Raw genomic sequence first — 22,601 nt, 5'->3', positions numbered from 1 at the left:
GTTGTTTTCTTAAATAGTCACTATCTGTTGCAAGGAGATGTTTCCTTGATGACAACTAATAAGAAAAGACTTCATGAATTTTTGGGGGAGGCTGCAGGGGTAATGCAAGTGAAGTTTTGGGTGGAGGAAAGGAAACGGAAGATGATATAATTATATTTTAATCTAAACAGGATAGAAGTAACTAAATATGAACTAGATATATTTTGACTTTGTATATGTTCTCACAGTATTTTGGCAGTTTTGCAGGTAATATGTAGAGAGCATATAATAAGATATACATTATTATCTACCTTTCAAGTGTCTATAGTTTAACTGAAGCTTATTTACAGTTGTATTAAATAAAAATACTTTCTATAAGCAACTTTAGAATATATTATGTCCCTAATGATTTTATTATATATGACATGGAGAGATAATGAACTACTTTATCCTTGTAGTCTTCCACTTTTTGTCTTTTATCAAGCTCTTAGTTATATTGTTTCATTTACTGTATTATTTCATACATTGTAATGTTAGATTTATTTTTAACTTTTTGGTACTTTTCTTGTATTTAAACACTGTGGTTATTTGTTCCATTTTTGAAGGTAAATAAATTTTATTATTCCTTTTTGATATTAAAATAACTTGTACAGCCACTTTGGAAATCAATATGATGGTGTCTCAGAAAAATGGGAATCAAAATATTTCTCATCTCAGCTCTCCCACCCTTGAACATATAAACAAGGATTTTCAATAATATCTCAGAAAAATTTGCTCAATTATGTTTATAGAAGTTTTATTCATAATATCCAGAACCTGAAAAAATCCTAGAAGTCCCTGAAGAAAAACAAAAGTTGATAAAGAAAAATGTGGTACATTACACTATGGAATATTATTCAGCTATTAAAATAATGTCATTATGAAATTTGAAGGCAAATGGAAGGAACTAGAAAAAGAATCTCATTCTGAGTGAGGAAACCCAGAATATATATATATATATATATATATATATATATATATATATATGTTTGTCATGTAATGTAAATGATAACCATACTACAATCCACAGACCTAGACAGGCTTGGTAACAATGGCAAATAGAATAGATATTGTGGATAGACTGTGGGCAGATGTGGACAGGAGCATGAGGAATCCAGTGGCAGTGGGGTAGGGGTGGGGAGCATTGGGAATGTCAGTAATAGAGAGAGAGAGATATTCCTCTCAGATAGAAACCTGGTGCAATGAAAACTTCCAGGAACCTACAAAGCAAACCCAGAGGCTGGATGCCCCAAAGGCCCAGGACATCAATGTAATGATGCCTAACTATATTCTACTATACATATAGATTGGTGCTGCCTAGTCAGTTAGTTATCAGTGAGGCTTCATATAGCCACTGATGGAAAAAAATTCAAAGACCTACAGTGTAACTTTAGGTAAAGTTCCTGATAAACAGAGGGAGGATGCTAGTTGAAGCTAGAAAAGTCAAGGACATCACAAGAAAACCCTTAGAATCAACTATCCTGTGTCCATAGGAGCTCACAAAAACTTAGCAATAAGGAAGCCCTCATAGAACTGACCTTAGGCTCTCTGATTATGTGTGAGATTTGAGTAGTGTACTCTTTGGACTCCTAAGCACTGGGAGTTCCTAACACTTTCAGTGGCTTTGGGAACCCTCTTCCCCATAATGGGTTGTCTTGCCCAGCCTTTTTACAACAAGGAAATTAATGTTTTATCCTTTGGTAGAGTGATGTTCAGTAAAAAGGATACTAGCACATAGGAGTGAAGGCTAAATTCTATGGGTCTATGGAATGTATTTTGGTATCAGTGATTTAAGAGCTAATATTCACAATATAAACATTGCACACCATAATTGTCTTTGTAAGTCTAGATTACCTCACTCAGAAAGCAGTTTTTTGCTTCCATCCATTTCTCTAAAAATTTCATGGCTTCATTTTTTTTCTTTTTAAAAACTTAGTAATATTCATTAATAGAAAAGTACATTTATTTTCTTTATCCATTGGGGAGCATCTTGGTTGTTTTCAGATTTTAGCTATTATGTTCTGTGATGAGATAACATTCTTTTCAGCTGTCAGACTGAGATCTGTGACCTCCCAGTTGCTCAGGTCAGATGTTTCTGTGGTATTCTCCAGCATGTTCTAGGCCCCTTTGCTCATCACTCCTCCCTCTCTACAACTGTATTACAGGAGTTTGACCCAGTGCTTAACTGTGAATCTCTGCTTCTGCTTCCATCAACTACTGGATGAATGCACTATGATGACATTTAATGTAGTCACCAGTTTCATTACAGGGGAAGGGCATTTAAGGTTGCCTCTCCACTTTTGCTTAGATTCTCAGTTGGGATCATCCTGGTAGATCCATGGAGATTTCCATAGTGCCAGATTTCTCATTGAGCCCATAATGGCTGCATCTATTAAGGTATCTTTTTCCTTGTTTTCCGTCTCTGTTTTTGCCCCAACTTGACCTTCCTGATCCCTCATGTTCTCCTCCTCCATCTCCTTCTCTCCTACTTTTTCTCCTACTCCCATGCCCTCTCCCTTGTGCTCCCAATTTCTCAGGAGATCCTGTCCCATTCCCCTTCTAGAAGAGTCTTCATTTATCTCTATCAGTGTCCTCCTTTTGCTAGCTTCTCTGGGGTTATGGATTATAGGCTGGATATCCTTTGCTCTAGGTCTAATATCCACTTATGAGTGAGTACATACCATGTACTTTTGGTGTCTGGGTTACCTAATTCATGATGGTTTCTTCTAGTTCCATTCCTCTGCCTTTGAATTTCAAGCTTTTCTTGCCTCCAACCACACACACTATAGTTCTCCATTGTGTAAATGTACCACATTTTGTTTATCCATTCTGCAATTGAAGGGCATTTAAGTTGCTTCCAAGTCATGGTTATTACAAAAGATGCTGCTATTAACATAGTATAACGGATATCCTTGTGGGATATGACTAAGAGTAGAATTTCTGGATCATGAGATAGACTGAGTCCCATTTTCCTGAACAATGTCATACAGATTCCCAAAGTGGCTGTACAAGTTCTGACAGCAAGCTCTACTATAGATCTATAGTAATGAAAACAGCTTGGTATTGGCATAAAAACAGACAAATACAACAATGGAAACGAAGACCCTGTTATTAATCTACACTTATGAACACCTGATTTTTGACAAAGATAAAATACACAACAGAAAAAAGAAATCATCTTCAATAAATGGTGCTGGCATTACTAGATACTGATATGAAGATGATTGCAGATAAATACATATCTATCACCATGAACAAAACATATGTCCAAATGGATCAAAGACCTCAATATAATTTCAGCCACACTGAACCTCTTAGAAGAGAAAGTGGAGGTACACTTGAATGAATTGGCCCAAGAGACCACTTACTGAACATAAAAGCAGTAGTACAGACATTGTGATCGGCAGTTAATTAATGGGACCTCATGAAACAAAGAAGCTTCTTCAAGGCATAGGACACAGTCAGCAAGACCGAATTTGTTTTCTTGATAGGCATTTTTTTTGTTCATTATGTATTTTGATTAATTTCATCTATCAGATACATAGTTGGAAAAAATCTTTCCCCATTTTGTAGGCTGTCACTTCTATGAATGATGGTGTCATTTCTCATGTAGAAGGTTTTTATTTTCAAGTGTTCTCATATATTTAATTGCTGATCTTAGTAGATCCTCTATAGGTGTTCTTTTCAGAAAGTCTTTTCCAGGGTCAGTGAGTTTAAGGATATTATCCAATGTTTCTGCTATCAGGTTCATTCAATCTGCCCTTATTTTGAGGTCCTTAATCCATTGGAATTGAGTTTTGTTAGTTTGTTTTTGTTTGTTTGAGGGTGAGTATTTTGATGTTGTTAATTTGTTTGATTTATCTTGGTTTTGTTTGTTAGAGACAGTGTTTCTCTGAGTAGCCTGGCTATTCTAAAACTCCTCTATGCACCAGCTTGACTTTGAATTCAGAGATTTTCTTGCCTCTACTTCCCAACCTCATGTATCACTACTGCACCAAACTTGGAGTTGAGTATTAAGCAGAATGAAAGTTTGTATCTACTTAAAATCATCTGACTGCAGCTTTCATGCTTCACCAGCACCAGTTTTGAAGATACTCCTGTTTATTTCAGTATGCATTTATGACTTTTTGTCAAATATTGGGTGTCAATAACAGTGTCTGTTTATGTATCTGTCTTCAAACTACTTCCATTTATCCCATGTCCATTTTTTTGCTTATATCATTCTTGTTTTTATTACTATGGTGATGTAGTATAATTTGAAGTCAGGCAGAGTGGTACCACCAGAGTTTCTTTTAATATTCAAGATAGTTTTATTTATTCTGGCCTCATACTGTTTCTATATGTAGCTCAAAATAGCTTTAACCAAGATCTATGAAAAATCATGTTGGAATTTTGTTGAAAATTATACTAAATCTGCATATAGGTTGTGGTAGTTTGGCCATGTTTACTATATTAATCCTGCTGATACAGGAACATGAGAAAATTTTACAACCTTCTGTTATCCTCCTCAGTTTCTTCCATCAGGGTCTTGAAGTTTTTATCAAAACTTTATAAATACTACTTCTTCACTTGCTTGGTTGTGTTTTATCCCCCAAGATATTTTATTTTATTTGCAGATATTATGAACAGTGTTGTTTCCATGATTTCTTTCTTAGTATCTTTATCATTTGTATGCAAGAGGAATGCTGATTTTTGTGAACTATTTTTTGTATCCACCTTCCAGGCTGAAAGTATTGATTATCTGTAGGAGTTTTTTGAAAGGATTTTTAGAGTCACTTTTATATACTATTATATTATCTACAAATAAAGATACTTTGACTTCTTCCTTTCTATTTATATCGCATTGGTCTCCTTCAGTTGCCTTATTGCTCTGGATAAGACTTCGAGTACATAGAGGAATATATATGAAGAGAGTGGATAACCTTGCCTTGTTTCTTATTTTACTAGAAATGCTATGAGTTTACTCTGTTTATGTTGATGTTAGTTACCTTTTGGAGTAAACTACCTTTATTATGTTGAAATCTTTTCCTTGTGTGTCGATTTTTCCTCAATTTTTATCATCAAGAGATGTTGAATTATATCAAAGGACTTTTCTGCATTTAATAAGATAATCATGTGAGTATTGTCCTTCAATTTGTTTATGTGGTGAATGGCATTTATCGATTTGAGTACCTTGAACCATGCTTATAACTGCAGGATGAAGTCTGTTTGATTGTGGTGGATGATTGTTTTATGCGTTCTTGGATTCAGTATGCAAGTATTTTATTAAGAAGTTTTGCATGTTTCTCATAAGAGAAACTGGTCTGGCTCTAATAGTATGTCTTTGTTAGGCATTTATCTGGTTTGACTATCTGGGCAAATGTGGCCTTTCAAAAATAACTTTGTACTGCTCCTTCTGTTTTTATTTTGTGAAATAATTTGAGGATTATTATTAGCATTTATTTTCCTTTGAAAAGCTGGTAGAATTTTGTGCTAAAATCTTCTGGCCTACAGCCTTTCTTTGGTAGATTTAATTACTGTTTTCAATTCATTAGGGGATATAGGTCTGTTTAAATTGCTTGTTTAGCTCTGTTTAACTTTGGTAACAGGTATGTATGAAGACATTTATACCCTTTGTTTAGATTTTCCAATTTGATGGAATACATGTTTTAAAAAAAAAATATGTATATATGACTCTCTGGAATCCGCAATAACTGTTCTCTGCTCACCTTTCATCTCTAAATTTTGGATCTTTCCTCTCCACCTTTTAATTTGGATAAAGCTTGTCCATATCCTTTATATTTCTCAAAAAATCAACTCTTTGTTTGTTTGATTCTTTGCATTGATTTTGGTTGTCTGTTTCTTTTTTATTGATTTCAGCACTGTTTATTTTTACAGTCTACTTCTTTTAGGTGTGAATATTTTCTTCTTGTTCTGAAGCTTTCAAGTATGCTTCTGTTACTAATATGAGATCTCCCTATTAAATTTTTTCTGTAGATAATTACTGCTATGAAGTTTCCTTTTTGAACCACCTTCATTTCTGTTGCATAATTTTGAGTATGTTGTACATTCATGTTCCTTCACTTTTAGAAAGTTTTAAGTGAATTTATTTTATTAACTAATTTAACTAATAATTTACTTTTTCACCTACTTTCATTCATTGGTACTTATTGATATCCAGCTCTCTTCTATGTTAATAGATGCAGGGAATTTTTTTTTTTCAATTTACTTATATCTGTTGAGTGTCGCTTTGTGTCTGTGGTCAATTTTGGAGAAAGTATATCTAATACAGTCTCTCTGTGTGTTATTTGTGGCTGACACAGCTGTGGCACCAGGCTGGCAGGAAAACAACTCATAACAAAATGGTGCTACTGCAATGTGGCTACTCAGAATTCCATTTACAACTTAGCAAAAGCTTAAAAAGATTTTAGAAATAAAAGAGACAAGCAACTATTCTTGGTACCACCATTTTTTCTCAGGTGAACTCTGTTTGGCTAGAGACAAGCAGAGATTTGCACTGCTCCATTAAGGGAAGTTCCTTGACTCAACGATAGCAGCAAGAAACTGCATGGCTTTAAGAAGCACTGCTAACAATTCAATGGTGTGTATGAGCAAAATAGAATAAACAGAGTAATAAAAATCCCACAAGAAGATGGAAAGCACACAAATAGTCTGGATATTGTAAGCTATGTTCTCTTTGAATTGCTCAAAGTTCTCTTTGAATTGCTCAATTGCTAAGGAAAAACTAATTGCTACAATACACTTGATTATCAATGCTGCTAAATTAATCCAATTTATATATTTTGAAAATGCTTTGACTTCAATATTTAAGTCTAAGGATAGGTCACTGGGAAAAGGGATTTCTACTTTTGTTTCCACAGAAAATAAAAAGCTATGGATTCATTTCAAACTAACACGGTTTCATTCAGCAAGACCCCCTGACACTGTGTCCCAGATGACTCAACATTCAAAACAGCTGGGACAATACAGCCTTACAGACCACTATAGCCAGGAGTTCTGTGACTTCTTAGGATCATCAAGACAGTGCTCCTAACCAGCAGGAAGCAGTTTGGAAAGAAAGATTCCAAAATCCCAAATAATGTCTATAAATATGTGTTTTCATTTACATGGGGTTGGTTATAAATTGTTAATGACAAAAAAATCTCTTTTTAAAGGTAAACAGGGGATTATGGTAGAGATATATTTTGTTTTAGAATGGATTTTCATCATTTATTGATACAAATTTAAGGTCAATTTTGTGATATGGATATTTCTCCTCTACTTTAGGTATTGTGTTTATATAGCACATTTAAAAATGTATAATTATGTACAGATTATGTATAGTTACCTATAATAGTCAAAACTTATATTTATGTAAGTTAGGATGTATTTGAGATGAATAGGCATTCTTCAGACCTTTCAAAGACCTAAAGAATATGGTATTTAAAATGGTTAAGTTTTTTTTTCTTTCTTTTTTTTAGGCAGTGAGACATAACTGCTCCTGGCCAAAACACCTGGGTCAGAAAGGAAGATGGACATTGAAGAATCTCATTATTAAGTTTACTTCCATTAAGGAAATACTAGCCACTTGGGCAAAGTACTGCTCTTGTCTGGACTGTTTGACTTTATGCTGTATAAACTGGACATGCAGGACCCACAGGAAAGTGACTGCTGATACAAGATGGACATTGCTACAAGGTTCCTGCTTCATAGAAGAGTCTGCAAGACAGTTTACAGGACACAGAGAAAAGTGACTCACAAACTGCCAATACAGGTGGACAGTTTAAAGTTTCCTGCATTGCTGAGGAGTCTGCCAGACACACTATGACCTATAAGCTGAAGCTGGAACATTACAGAAGAACTTCAGGTTACTGATCTTGTAGCAAGATGTCTTTGTCATTTCCAGAGTTTATATATGATTCATCTGTGGTCTTTAAATGAGTTGAAGACACATAATTATGGTTATAGTTTTCCTTATATAGGATTAAAGAAAGATAAGTTACATATAGGACTTTAGACTCACAAAGATAGGATAGATGATGGAATATTCTCTTTAAATCTTGCTAATTGTTAATGGACTGAACATTGTTAACTGTGGTCCTTATTTGATAACTGTTTTGTTATATATTTTGCAATGTTAATGTTAAACCCTTTTTTATTTTAGACAGGAAAGAGGAGATGATTGGAAATGTCAATCTGTAAATATGTTTCTAGTATTGGTTAATGAATAAAGCACTGTTTGTCAATAGGAAAACAAGATAGGCGGGACTAGGAGACAAGGAGGATTCAGGGAGAGGTAGGAAGAGAGTCAACATGTAGGACCAAGAGAGCAGAACTCCGGAATCTCTCTCTGATGAGATAAGTCCACATGAATATACTTAGATTGATAGACATTGTTTCATATATTTACCATGACTTGGAGCATATATAGAAAATTACATATGACAATCACATAATGTCCAGGTGAAATACAAAAACCCTTAATAAAACTGATATAACTACCATCCTTGTAAGTAAGAATTTGAACAGCCTCTTCTGTCAGAATATTGACACCAGAAATTTTACTGGCCAATGCATTATTCTCTAAGACTTTTAAAGGGAGCTAAGATCATGAAGCCCTTAATGTCAAATCACTGTTAAATATGATTTCTCTTTCATCCTTTTACAACTGTAATTTTAAATTCAGTTTTAGATTGCATTTAATTGAGAGTAAAATCCAGTCCATGACTATCACAAGGGATACATTAATTTTAAAATTCACTAGTAGATGATTTGTTTTTAATCACAGTGATTTTTCTTCTCTCTCTCTTTTGCATTAGGGATAGGCAAACGGGCAAGAAATAATAGTGAATCAATCTAACTTTTATTGAACTAAATGTCATGAACATATTCACATGAACTGACTTACTTTCTGGACACAGATATATATGTAAGTATGTATGTATGTATATATGTATGTATTTATGTATGTATGTGTGCATTAAGTTAACCTAAACATGGCACAGCATATTATTTACATGATTATAGCACTTAGATTTGTAATAGAAATTTTTCTTGCAATTGCCATAACTTGTGACATGTATGTAAATCAAACAATATTAATTTGAAATGAAATATACTCAGGGAGACAGAGTAAAGGTCATGGTCCAATAAACAATAGTTTAACTAAAGCATATATCCAAACTACTTATCAATTGCTATAAAGAATAGTAATGGAACTCCTAACAGTAGTAAGGAGTGCTTGTTGCCCTTGTAGAGGACCAGAGTTGAGTTTCCATCAACCACAACCCACTTGTAACTTACAACTCTTCAGGATCTCTTGCCTTACTTTAAATGACACATTGAGTGTTCCAGACTTAGAACATCCTTTTGTCTGTATTCCTGCAATTGCTCACTTAATTTTTCATCTTTCCAGGAGATTTTCCTCATCATATTCATTTCTACATCATATAGCTTACCTTGGAGGATCCCTAAGATAATACCAGTTGTCTATATTTCCAGACACACCTCCTAAAGCTGAACTATAACACCTGTGCTTTTGTGCTTTTACATGATTAATAAAGTCATGACACAGCCCTCTAGCAAATACATGGATTTGAACAAGCAAACTATTAATTATGCATCATTCAGACATCAGTTATATAAAGTACATGTATATATAAATTTCAACACAAATTATGGAACTTAAATAAAAAGCCTTTGTTTATTTATATTTATCTAGGCACCAGATGTGAGACAAATCTTACAGGGCTTAATGTTCAGGTGTCTATAGAAAGATATTTCATCTGATGTATTCAAGGAGTATCTTTTATTTACATTTCTTCCTTCTAGAGTCTGATTGCTCTACTTATGTGTTGCTTCTGTGTTCTAGACTCCATTTCCATGAACAAACCACATGAATCTCATGCTTCTCTAATTAGAACTTATGGGAAAATTAAAACTAATAATTCTGGAAATTTTGTGGGCCAACAAGGAAGGAAGCAATAGAGGGAGAGAGGGAGGGAAGTCAAGAAGAAAGGGAGAGAGACAGGTAGAGAGGAAAGAAGGAAGGAAGGAAGGAAGGAAGGAAGGAAGGAAATGAGGCTATCATCTTGAGAGTGGGGCAGTGGAAAGGGCTGGAGAGAGGAAAGGGATGTGGAAAGTGATACAATTTATTTCAATAAAAATGTATATGATAATGACCTACAAAATCCTAAAGGAATTTGAAGAATTCAAATACTTTTAAATATTATAACAATAAAAATTGTATCTCCCTAATTCTCCAGTAGTTTTCTTTTTCCTTTTTGATTTTTGAGACATGCATTCTCTATACCTTTTCAGCTTGTTTAGGAACTCATTCTATAGACCTTGCCTGTGTCTCCCAAGTGCTGGGATTAAAGGCATATGCCACTACTGCCCAACTTCTTTTCCATTTTCAAGATAAGCAAATTACTTTGTCTGAAAAAAATAATAATATTTAAGAGTTTTACTTTCTCTTTCATAGCTTTAACACTTTGTAAATGTTTAAAATTAGTTAAAACAGCACAAAAAAAGAAAATATAGACCTCTCTTTCAATTTTAATATGAAATAAAAATTGTCTTCAACAAATAATATTAAGTGAATCTGTAATCATATATATTATAGACATTCCAAATAATGTAATTTTTTACAATGTAACTTAATATTATAAAATGAGAAAATGAATGAACTTTTGGTAACATTTTGGTAATGTATGAACTGGATAAAAGTATGGTAACATCACTAAAAGAGAAGTAACTGAACACACTCATGATTTAAACAGCAGACTGATAGAACTGTTAGTAGAAGGTAGCTTCTTTAGTTGAGCAAACTCTATTCTCAGGATCGGACATGAAATGTTTTTAACTCACTGTTTAAATTCTAACTTTCTCTTAAAGTGCATATGTGAAATAATTATATACCTCCAAATAGCTGTGAAATAAGTCAACGAATAAGTTATATCTTCATTCCAAGCCATAACTGTTATATAAGAATTTCATAAAAAAATAATTTTAAAAATATTTTAATTTACCTCCAGATTTATAAAATTAGTTGAAACTTATCCTATTTGTTTTCACTGATACATTCTTTTCCTTGGCTAAGGTGTCATTCTGGATTACAAATTTAACGTCTTTTCATTTAGTTTTTTTCCTCATTCAGCCTACTTCTTTTGACTTAACACCTTGACAATTTGATTGTGCCTAAATAATTTTTTATTGTTCTCAGCATCAGTGTTTGCAATGTCTTCTGGTGACTTTGAGATTGAAGTTTGGCCATAGTCTTAGAGAAATCATGTCATGACCTTCTTTTCCCATGTGGAGATTGTTGATGACATTGACCTGTTCATTGGCTTGATGCAGAACCAGTCCCAGTTCATTAGAGAAATTGATTTTTTTTAAGTCTCTTCTGGAGAGTTTTCTCAGTCATGAAAAACCCATGTTTGTCATCCACAATCTTGGTATATATGGAAGGTTATTATTCTGTTTGCTGAAGCAAACAATACTCTTAATCATACAATTTAGAAATATTCTAGGGATAAAATATAAATGTGAACTGGGTTAGCATAACACAGTTTGAGTTAGTATAACAAAGTAGCACAAACAGCTTGGTTTCCAACAAAACACACTTATCTTACAGTTCTGAGTGCAAAATGTCATTTTGTGAATACAAACATTTTAAAGGAATTGAAAACTCAACAGAGGCAAATCAGAAAGCTGAAGGTAGATAAGTCATCCACAATGTTTTTTAGCTGCTGATGAATCATCTCTGAATTAATACTTTCTTACAGTAATTGTTTAGTGAGATAATGTTTAGTGCTCTGCAATTCCTTGTTAAATATGGACTCTCAAATATGAAGTGCACAAATTAAAGATGACAACATTCCTCTCAATTTAAAGGGTTAACTTTAGAACTAGATGAGATGTTCCTACCATGCAAGGGTCTCTCACATTTTAATACCAAATGTATCTTTTCCCTGTTTCTCTCAAGTTTTAAAATTTCAATCGTAAGTATAAAAATATATTTGTTTTCTTTGATTATTTACAAGAATTACCAATGTTCTGAATGATAAATAAAAGAAGGAAACTATATATTGTTTTTTATTTCTGCTTCAGAGGGGGAATAATCTTCAAATGCCCATGAGATATGTTTATCACTATGACACTACTCTACCTCAAGGTTCAGTGAAAAAAATTATCTCAGAAGAAAGGGATACAGTAATATAAAAACAAAAGTTGGATCTTCAAACTATGAATGACTATGTTCTAGACATGAAACATCTTTTATATACCTATCCCAACTAAGCAAATGTGGGATGTATAAAATAATCTTAGTTAAAATTAAAGCATGAGTGGGAGGTCTTGCACCATGACTCTATTCCTAGATGAAAATCCATAAAGTTTGCAGATGTTGGAGCAGAGAGGGAATGTTTTCTTTGCAGCTGGAGTCTGATAGGTTGCTGGTGCCCTATGGTTGACACCACATGTATGTCCTACAAGTAACGCTAACTTTGCTCTTAAGTGTAAGAAAATATCAACAAGGAACAACTCAATATAAGTGTTTTAAACAAACAGAAGAACTAATACAAAACAAAGTGAATTAAACACACATTTAGTGTGAAAGATCTAGTTTATTCAAATGCTTTCCTTCATATTGCAGAAGACTATCTCAAACACTAAAATGAATAAAAAGAAAAAAAAATCAAGTATTTCAAAATTTCAATTTCCTCATTAAAACAGGTTTAAAATAGTTTAAAAATTAAAACAAGTCTCATTATTAAAGTAGAAAATCAACTATAGAGAGGAGGAAATGAGTTACTGGGGAAGCCATACAATATATGAGATATGAATGAAAATTATGAGGGATTAGTAGATATAAAAGGGTGGTATCAAGGGAAAAGGGAAGAAAAACCATGTTTTGGATTTAGAACATCACCACAAAAATTTTAAAAAATAAATCTTGTATGATAATCTAATGATGGAATTAGTAATTTATAGTCTATAAAAATAAATATATGCAGTAAAATATGTGTGGTGATATATTATTTATGATTTGTTAAAGCTTGCCTGAGGGTTCAGAAAACAAAGCCATCCTCAAAGCTCTGGAGATCAGAAAGTGGTAATATACACCTTTAATCCCAGCAGCCTAAAGCTAGAAGGTGGTATACACATTTAATCCTAGGGCTCAGAATTAAGAAATAGAAGAAGAAATAGAAGGTTCTCTGTGAGTCCAAGAACACTCAAATCTACACAAGATTGATCCAGATCTAAAGAGAAACAGTTCACACAACGAATCTTAGCACCTGGGATCGCATGCCTTTAATCCCGGCACTAGAGCTATATAAAAGATAGGAGCAGAGTCAGTATCAGGAATTTATTCTCCAGCCACCTTCTGGATAAGAAGACACTGAAGTTCTGCAGCCATGCTGAAGAGAGGCTTCAGTCCGAATTTTTGGTGGAGACAGGGTCCGATTTCACTCTGAAGTAGAGTGATAACTAGTGCGCAGCTGCTTTGCTTTTCTGATCTTCAGCTTGAAGCCTGAATCCCAATATAAGACCCTGGATCTTTAATTAATCAAGCAACACATCCAATTTATAAAATGTATTTTTATTTCAAAGATTTATGAAGAAGTTTTATGAAATTAATGCTATCTTTTAATGAAAAAAATAAAGTAAGTGGGTCTTACAACAATCAGCAATGATAGATCTATCAGCAATATTGCTCATTTGTATAATTTCTCAGAATCGAGTATAATTCTTGAAACACTTGGAATTAGATATCTGGCTTTATTATTTCCATGTACCCACATGCTTATATTTGAAAGGAAGCTTGCTGTGAGGGAGTTTCATTACCTTTTGTTCAGCTCTTAGTACAAAATTACAAAAAGTAGACTTCTTCACGGGATATTGTTTGATGTACTACAAAACTCTATGGGTTGCATATCTTTGCAAAAATGTTCAGGATTTCATAATGACTTAGGAAACATTATTTGAATGATTGCCATGATGTACAGAACAGTAATTTTCTGCTTGAAAGTGGATGGACATTACAACAACCGCATGTGAGATTGCATTGCTTTTGAAATTCAGTATTTTCAAAGGAGCAAGCTGTTTCTTTCCAAACTTAAATGCAGAGTGGAGACTTTTATAATTCTATTTTTATTTTTTTATTTTTTTGTTTTCAGTTTCCTAAAATAGTATTTTTTAGGGTTTTTTTTTTTTCAACTAACTTTTCTCATTTTACATACTAATTCTAGTTCCCACTCCCTCTCCACCAATCATCCAGGCCTCAGAGAGGGTAAGTCTTCCCATAAGGAGTCAATGAAGTCTGGCTCATTTCTTTGAAGCAGAAACAAGGCCCTCCCCTCTATATATAGGCTAAGCAAGATATCCTTCCAAAGAATGGGCTTCCAAAAGACAGTTCAAGCTCTAGAGATAAAACCTGGTCCTACTGCCAGTGAACTCACAGCCTACCTAAGCCACACAACTGTCATCCTCATTCAGAGGGTCCAGTTTGGTCCCATGCAGATTCCCTAGCTGTGAGTCTAGAGTCAGTGAGACCCCACTATCTCAGGTCAGCTATCTCTCTGGGATCGATATATAAAACAAGAGAAAATAATAATTTTAAAACCACCCAAAGAATCAACAGTATAATGAGAAAAAAGAGCCTGTAAGCAGCATGAATTCAGCAAAGTCCTTTAGTCCACTGCTTCTTGCCAAGTGAGAGACCATCATCCTAGGGCATTCATTTGCTGTGCGTAGACTAGGCTGCTTGGCACCCAGCATTTGGATTATCATTCACTACTGGATCCATGTCAATAAAATCATAGAATATATACCCAAGTGTCTACTGTGATGCAAAAAAGAGCTTACCATTTTTTAAACTTGATTCAATTTAAATATTTATTAATTCAATTGAAATTTGGCTAATTTTCTCTGCTGAATAAAAACTTTACTAAAAAATGATTAGTATTTTTGAGATAATTACAGTTATTGATTATATTATTTTATCCTTATAGAACTAATAAAACCCAGATCAGTTTATAATCTTATACAATTTCTTCATGACTTAAGATGGAAAATAATAATTAAAAATAAAAAATAGTTCTGTAATAAATAGTGTCATCAATCTCTTTCAAAGCAAACTCCTGAAAAAGATTTAATATGATTTAAAAATTCCTGAGAAGATAATACAAAGCTATTCTAAGCTCATTCTTTGTTTTCATCAAAGCAATCTTTCAAAAATAATTGAAAAGGAAACAGAAGTAACAGCTGTAAACAGACAAAGGCTCCCCTTGTTTCCCCCTATGTTCTTATTACCAAGGGTAAATGGGAATAAATGTTAATTTTCACTTTTATTTTTGTTTAGGCAATAGCAAGGCAATTGACTCCTCCCTGTCTAATTAGTAGGGAGAATAAAAGCCCTCCACTGTGAGAGAAAAGAATTATGAGATTGGAACTTAAGTAATAAAGATGAGTTAAGTGAGCATCTGTGGTCCTTGCTCCCCTTCTTTTCCTAGATTATTTAGCAATCTTGGGTTCCTTTTGCTTTTTCATTTATCTTCTGATTTACTTGTTCTGACATCCTCTGTCAAAAGTGAATAGAGCAGTTGTTATCAGACTTGGACTCTGTGGAGAGAGTGAGTGGGAGATGTACCTGTTGATAAAACATGCTTATTCTGTCCTCATATGACAGAAAAAAAAAAGTGTAATACAAAAGCAACATAATATGGTTATTTGAATTGAGGAAAGGAAGATACACGATGACCACGGAGACACCGTGGTAGTAATAAAATTGGACTAAATTCCATTGTGAGTCTAAATTAAATTTTGCTTTGTTTTGATAAGAAAACTTCTTTTTCCATGTTTTTTTTTTTTTTTTTTTTTGAGTGTTGATTAACTTTCAAATGCATGTGCCTCAAATAAGAAAGAAAGCCTGGAAAGCAAATGAGTTTTCCTAAATTGTTTTAGTTAACTAATGAGGCAAATGAGTTAGTAAATTTCAAAATGTTCTCCATATGTGTAATAATATGCTTGTTTGAAAGAAGTTATAGCCTTATTTGGTTTCCATTTTCTATAACCTAATACATTTCATGAACTTTATAAGATATTTATAACACATTAAGTATTCATAGGCAAGTTGCAAAAATTTGTATTAACAGGTAATAATCTCAATTGAAATGAAGCAGAATTTTAAGTACAAAATAAAAGAAAAATAATCCAATTTTGTTCCTTTTTTTCAGGAATATTCCTTAGCAAAACAATTTGGAAAGACAGTATCTTTCTATCCTTTATTCAGCTTAATATAATTGAACCTAATTTAAAGTAAACTAGCTGCCCTATTAATTATCCTATGCTGCTACAAAAATTTGATTTCAAACTTATCTTTCTCATTTAATAAAGTGTCCTCACCTTAAAAACAGAGTATAGAGAGTAATAAACGTTATTCTTCTTGAAAGTTGCCACTTCCCTTGTCACTGTCAGTTATGTCAGGTTCGTGACTCTTTGTTAACATTAATTTTGCTTTCATGCCACTTGGGCACTTCCGCATAACATAACCTAGATAAGATACTATGTGCCTTACTTTCCTTAAGTTATGTTCTATCTCTTTTCGCTTTTCTACTGCATACTTTATGTGATCCTTCAAAGATTATTTATGAAACTTGGAAAATGTAAAAATATAAATATGAACTGCATTTGTTTAAAAAATAGTCTCCAATCCAGTTCTTAATGATGTCCACAGCATTAGAGATAAATCTTTCCACTGTGATCATCATAGGAGAATTTAGAGAGTCCTAACAAAAGTCATTCTAAACAGATCATTTTGTTTCTTCTCACTGATTAGTTTCCTCTAGGACACAGAAACACAAACTAGCATTAGGTTTTCTCTTCTCTTCTGTGGGCCCAGGGCTCCTTTTAAATCTGTGATGCTCAGTTATTCATTTACATCGCCACATTGCTTCAACAGGGGAATGAGCATCCAGGACCCAAGACTAATGAAACAAAGACATTATCATAAAGAATGATGGCCACACCAGATGGTTTCATTCTTGCTGATTCGTACAGAGTACAAAACATTAAAAAACTGAAATAAAATGAATAATTGTAAATAGAGGCATTTGTTTTAGAAAGAGTAAAGGAAATATTTTTTTCTTTTACTAATATGAGATGTGCTTCTTTTATTATAATTATTATATATAATATAATATAATATAAATATTATTATATAATATATTAATATATAAGTATAAATTATATATTATATTTAATGTATAATCTTAGCTATACATAATCATTTTGTAATGATTGCATTCATCTATTCCTTTTTAAGACTGAAAACAAATGTCAAACTGTTTAAAATGAAGACATTGTTTATAGAAAATACATCTACAAAACATAGTTTTCTATTGATATTCAAAGTATTAAGGCATGAAAATCAAAACGGTGAAAAAACAAATTAGCCCATTTAGACTTTTAGTATCATTGGCCATCACCTTTTACAACTGTGCTGTTAAAAATAATTATTACCACCTTTGTGTCCATAAATTTCAATACTAATCTACATGATTCTTAAGAATTATGGAAAAACATGCATGTAAATATATCTAATATATATAATGTATATGTGTGTTGTGTGTTGTGTGGTGTGTGTGTGTGTGTGTGTGTGTGTGTGTGTGTGTGTGTACACATATGCATGCATAGAATTAAGGTACCTGTTCTGATATGCTCTGTGGAGATACCTTGCTTGTACAAACAAAGCTGTCTGAAGGTCAGAGAATGGAGCTTACCACTACCTAACCATAGAGGTCTCGAGGTTTCAGAGGTTCAATATTCATGTCATGTCATGTCATGTAAATGGAGTTATAATTGCTCTAAATAATAAAAACCTATAGTCAGATATCGAGGAAAATACTGAGAGATCAGAGAAAAGAAGGAGCAAGCCAAAGACACTTTTATCTCCTTAGTTTCTCAGTAGAAAATATATCCAGTCCTGTTTCTTGGGGATTTAAGGACCGTCTCTGCACAGGAATCTCACTTCCTGTCCATTTGTACAGGCCTCCAGACTTCTATAGATGGCAAGCTCCATTCTCTGACCTTCACACAAAGGTTATTAGTACAAGCAAGATATCAACACAGTCAATCATTTTGTGAAAAAAAAGTTTTTGAAATTCAGTATCTTATTACATAAATGCTGTATTTATGCAATATCAATATAATATCATGAAATGGTCAAACAATGGCTAGTTAACTATATTTTAATGAATTGAACAAAGTATCCTCAACAATAAAATATATTGAACAATTGTAAAATCATATACTGTCCTAAAATACTCAACATTCCTATGATACACTGTCACAAACTCTTAAATGGCAACATCAAAGTTATAGTCTAATTTCCTTCCAGTGATCTTTTCAATAGATTAATTTCAAACATATTTTCTACTCCTTTGTCATAGTAAAACCATAAATCAGAAAGAAACATATCCTAAAAGTAAAATTCTTTTAGAGTACACACATAATAATGCAAAGATAAATTTCTATGCAAATAAATAAATGTTAAGTTTGGATATTTATTGAGGAAAATTTTTCTGATACATTCAGATGAACACAGTATAGACTATATGACTTAGGAATTGAGTCCAGGGACAATAATCCTGCTTTTATACCTAAAAAAGCAATAAACCAAGTGGCTTTTCATAGTAAAAATACAAAGATATCATCTAAAATCTGCAGATTTAAGAAATATTAACAAATGAATTTGCAATGGCTGTTTATTAATGACAGAATCTCAAAACTTACATACATCTGTAGATAATAAAGTTTTAGTATTTGCCAAAAAAGAAAGGAAGGAAGAAAGGAGAGATTGAGGGGGGTAGGGAGGGAGAGAAGGAAGGAGAGAAGGAAGGAAGGAAAGAAGGAAGGAAGGAAGGAAGGAAGGAAGGAAGAAAGAAAGAAAGAAAGAAAGAAAGAAAGAAAGAAAGAAAGAAAGAAAGGGAGACTGTAATCTCTAACAAGAAACAGCCTTGTTCAAGTTTTTTGATCAGAAAAATGGAAAGTGTGCTGGGAACATCAATTAACTGCTGTAATTTAAAAAGCAGAGCAAGACAGAGAGACTCCATGAGACAGAGCTCACATGTAAGGGCTTTTTATTAGGGGAAAGGGAATGGGAAAGGAGGAGGGGAGAGGGGAGACCAGTCTCTGGAGACAAGAGCAGCAGAACAGAAAGAGAGGCTGGGGGGGAGCATAGGAGATGCAAAGAGAGTGTGAGAAAGGAACAGACAGAGGGAAAGAGAAAGCTGGGAGGTGGGTAGGGACCATTAAAAGGGAACATAGTGAATGTGCACAGGTGGTATTCTTAGTGGCTGCAGCTGAAGATATCCTGGCAGGCCAGTACAGATACCTGAATACTAACACTAACAATACACATTTAAATGAAGGTGGCTAGAGTGATGGAAAGCAAATCCTTTTCTCTGAAAGCTAGAAAGTCAAGAAGACTCACCTATATAGAAGGGAAAGAAAGAAAAGGAAAACAATATTTTTTATATAGGCATTGCCCTTATCTTTTAGTTATTTCTAGACAATGAGTGTCAGCCAGGCCCAAAACAGATCTGAGAGATAAAACACTGTTATTAATTCTGCACTTGATCTTAGCCAAAAGGTGGAGAAGTGGAAGAGCTGAGGTTTAGTGGTCCATTTATTGACTGCTGATCATTAGATAATTGTCTACTAATTCCCTGACTGCTAGGTTTAATTCTTCAAGGTCTGCAGGCATGCTGAGGTTTGATTTTCCATTCATGAAAACTATCAAGAATATGCCTTGATTTAATATATATTTTATAAACATAAAAATTACTTAAGAACAATACATATTACACATTGTATATGCAATGCTTTCATAATACAATGTTTATTTATCTGACCGTATAAACACCAGTTTCTTGATAATTGTTATGTGTATTTGTTTCACTTTGTTTCCTGTATGATAGAAGCCTGGTTATAGATGTATATAGCAATTTTTTAAAGTTTTGCCAAAATATTTAGTTATATTAATTGATAAATATTTAAAGTAATTTTGTGTTTTGCGATCAAAAAGATTAATAAATGTGAGCTCTGCTTTATATCTAAGAATAAGCACCCACTTAAGTATATATTTCTTGTATTAAGGTAACAATATTTTGAACATTATTAACTTTTTCAGTGTTTACATTTTATAGAATATTCACCTACATTGTCTTTACTCTATTTTAACTGATTATATAGAATGCCTTTGTTTCAATCTTCTCTCTAGTTCATTAGTATCACCCTTAATTTTGTTACAGAATATTTTGGAAATAATAGCTTATTAAGTAGCCAAATGATGAACTCCTAGTGATGCTTCTACCTCAGCCTCCTGAACATTGGGATAATAATAAGTACAACCAAGCTTGTCTACTCCTCACAAAATAAAATTATTTTATTTTGAAAGAATCTTACTATTTTTGTTTTTTGTACCTTATTGTTTTGCTTTTTTTGCTTTCAAACATTTTCTTACCTTCTAATATTTTAACAAAATTAGAAATTTTAACTTTCTTCATTGTTTCAAACTAGAGTAGATCCCTGCCTTCCATCCATATTACTGTAGAAATTCTATACATGAGATTGAGAGGTGACATGGCTTGAGGTGCACAATAGCAAAATATATCCAGAAACATGAATTCATTAAAAACAAAGCAATACACCCACATTTTTGTGAAGAAGCCCCTATTTGGAAAGACTTCTTATTATTTTGGTCTACAGGGAGAATAAGTCAATGCAAACCAAATAAACATTTATTTATTTGCTGATGATCCATTGAGTTTAATTAAAATTGTTTACAACAGCATGTATGAAGAGTTTTCTACAGAACCACTGGCATCTTGTCTATATTAAAACTGGTCAAATTTTCCTACATCTATTCAACATATATTTCCATAGAAGAAAGAAAAACAGGACAAGGAGGAGAAAGATGCTTAGGGGAAAAAGTCAGAGGAAGAGGAGGCCTTAACATACAAGGTTCAAACACCAGAATTAATGCAAAACTGATTTTAAATCCAACAAGAAGATAGCTTCCCCAGGTAGGAAATAGCCAAGCTTAGAGTTTGGAAGCAGAATTAACCCATTAAGCATAAAATTCCACAAACTTAATTAGAACCAGGAAATTTCTACTTTAATCTTTCCACTTCCAAGCCACTCCACAACTGTTACAACACTTTATTTTCATTTCATTCCTCTCTCAGAGATTAAGGACTTGAATATCCATCACCAAATTAAAGGAGAGATTAAAATATCTATTTTCTTCTTCAGAATAAATGAGTGTTGCCTGGAACATAAGGGAAAAGAGAGAGAGAGAGAGAGAGAGAGAGAGAGAGAGAGAGAGAGAGAGAGAGAGAGAGAGAGACTGAGTCCAGCCAAGACCCGATAATACTGTAAAGCAATCTAAGCATTTTCTTCTTTCCCTTTAAGAATATTCTTTTCACTCTTACTCCACTGTACTGCAGCTAGACACTATCTCTCCCTAGAGTCCTTTTAGTCTGGCTTTTCCTTTCTTGGAACACCTTTTTTTTTGTCTGTCTTTTTCTGTACTAACTAAAGGTTTAAGCATAAAGAAAATTTAATTACAACACTGTGGAGTCATAAGAATTTCTTAACGATACTGTTGGCATTATCTATTTTTGCCCAAAGATGTAGTGTATTGTGATATATGAAACAATTTCTGTTATATATATTAAACTTCATAAAGGCCCATCTTATAATATTAAAAAGGTGGCAATAGTAAGCAAGTAATATCATCTACCTTTACTAGCTTAACAAAAGGTAAGACATAAATCCTATAGTTTCAGGGCAAATGAGAAAAAAGATATAGGCTGTATATACATAATCTTGATGCATATGGGAAAAGTATTTAATTCTTGAAACTTTGAAGCCAAAACAGAGACTTGGGGCCATGAAATGAAGCTATGTGAAGAAGGGAGATATGATAAGACAGCATGATAACTGAATGGCTGATAATAGTTCTGGAATTTCAATATGTAGATGAGTCAGATGCTATTTCAGCCTTTTTTTCCCTCTTCCACACAAATGTTGTTTTCAACTTATTCCTAAAAATATAATCTGGTCTTCCAGTCTCTATTAGTTGTTTGTTATAACAAACTGTAGTTACCCATGGGTTGGTTTGTGATACAAAACCTTGGTTAGGCATGCCAATTGTGAAACTCACATTATTTCTTTCTTTCTGTGTGCTTATATGATAGAAAGGTAATGAGAGTGCTCCTCAGGATTCCTACTCTCATAAGGTAATCAATTCCTGACCCTCATAAGAGCATCCATCTTGTAGGGGTTACAGTTCCAATATCTGAATGTTATAAAGACAGTCAGACAATTCCATTTCCCTGTCTATCTGCTAACTTATTTTGTCCCAGAGGAAAATTTCCAAATTTTAGATCTAGGCAAAAGAAACAGCATATCACATCATCTTTAGTGCCAAGGACTCCCTATTAGATCTAGAAACCTCAAGATAGTAATTGAAATTTATAATATGGATTTGATATCAATGAAGAAAAAATTACAAGTATAGACTTTCTGAAGCTAGC

This window comes from Phodopus roborovskii, unplaced genomic scaffold (genome assembly GCF_943737965.1).
Source record: "Phodopus roborovskii unplaced genomic scaffold, PHOROB, whole genome shotgun sequence".
Taxonomy (NCBI): Eukaryota; Metazoa; Chordata; class Mammalia; order Rodentia; family Cricetidae; genus Phodopus; species Phodopus roborovskii.
This window is presented reverse-complemented; position numbering follows the sequence as displayed.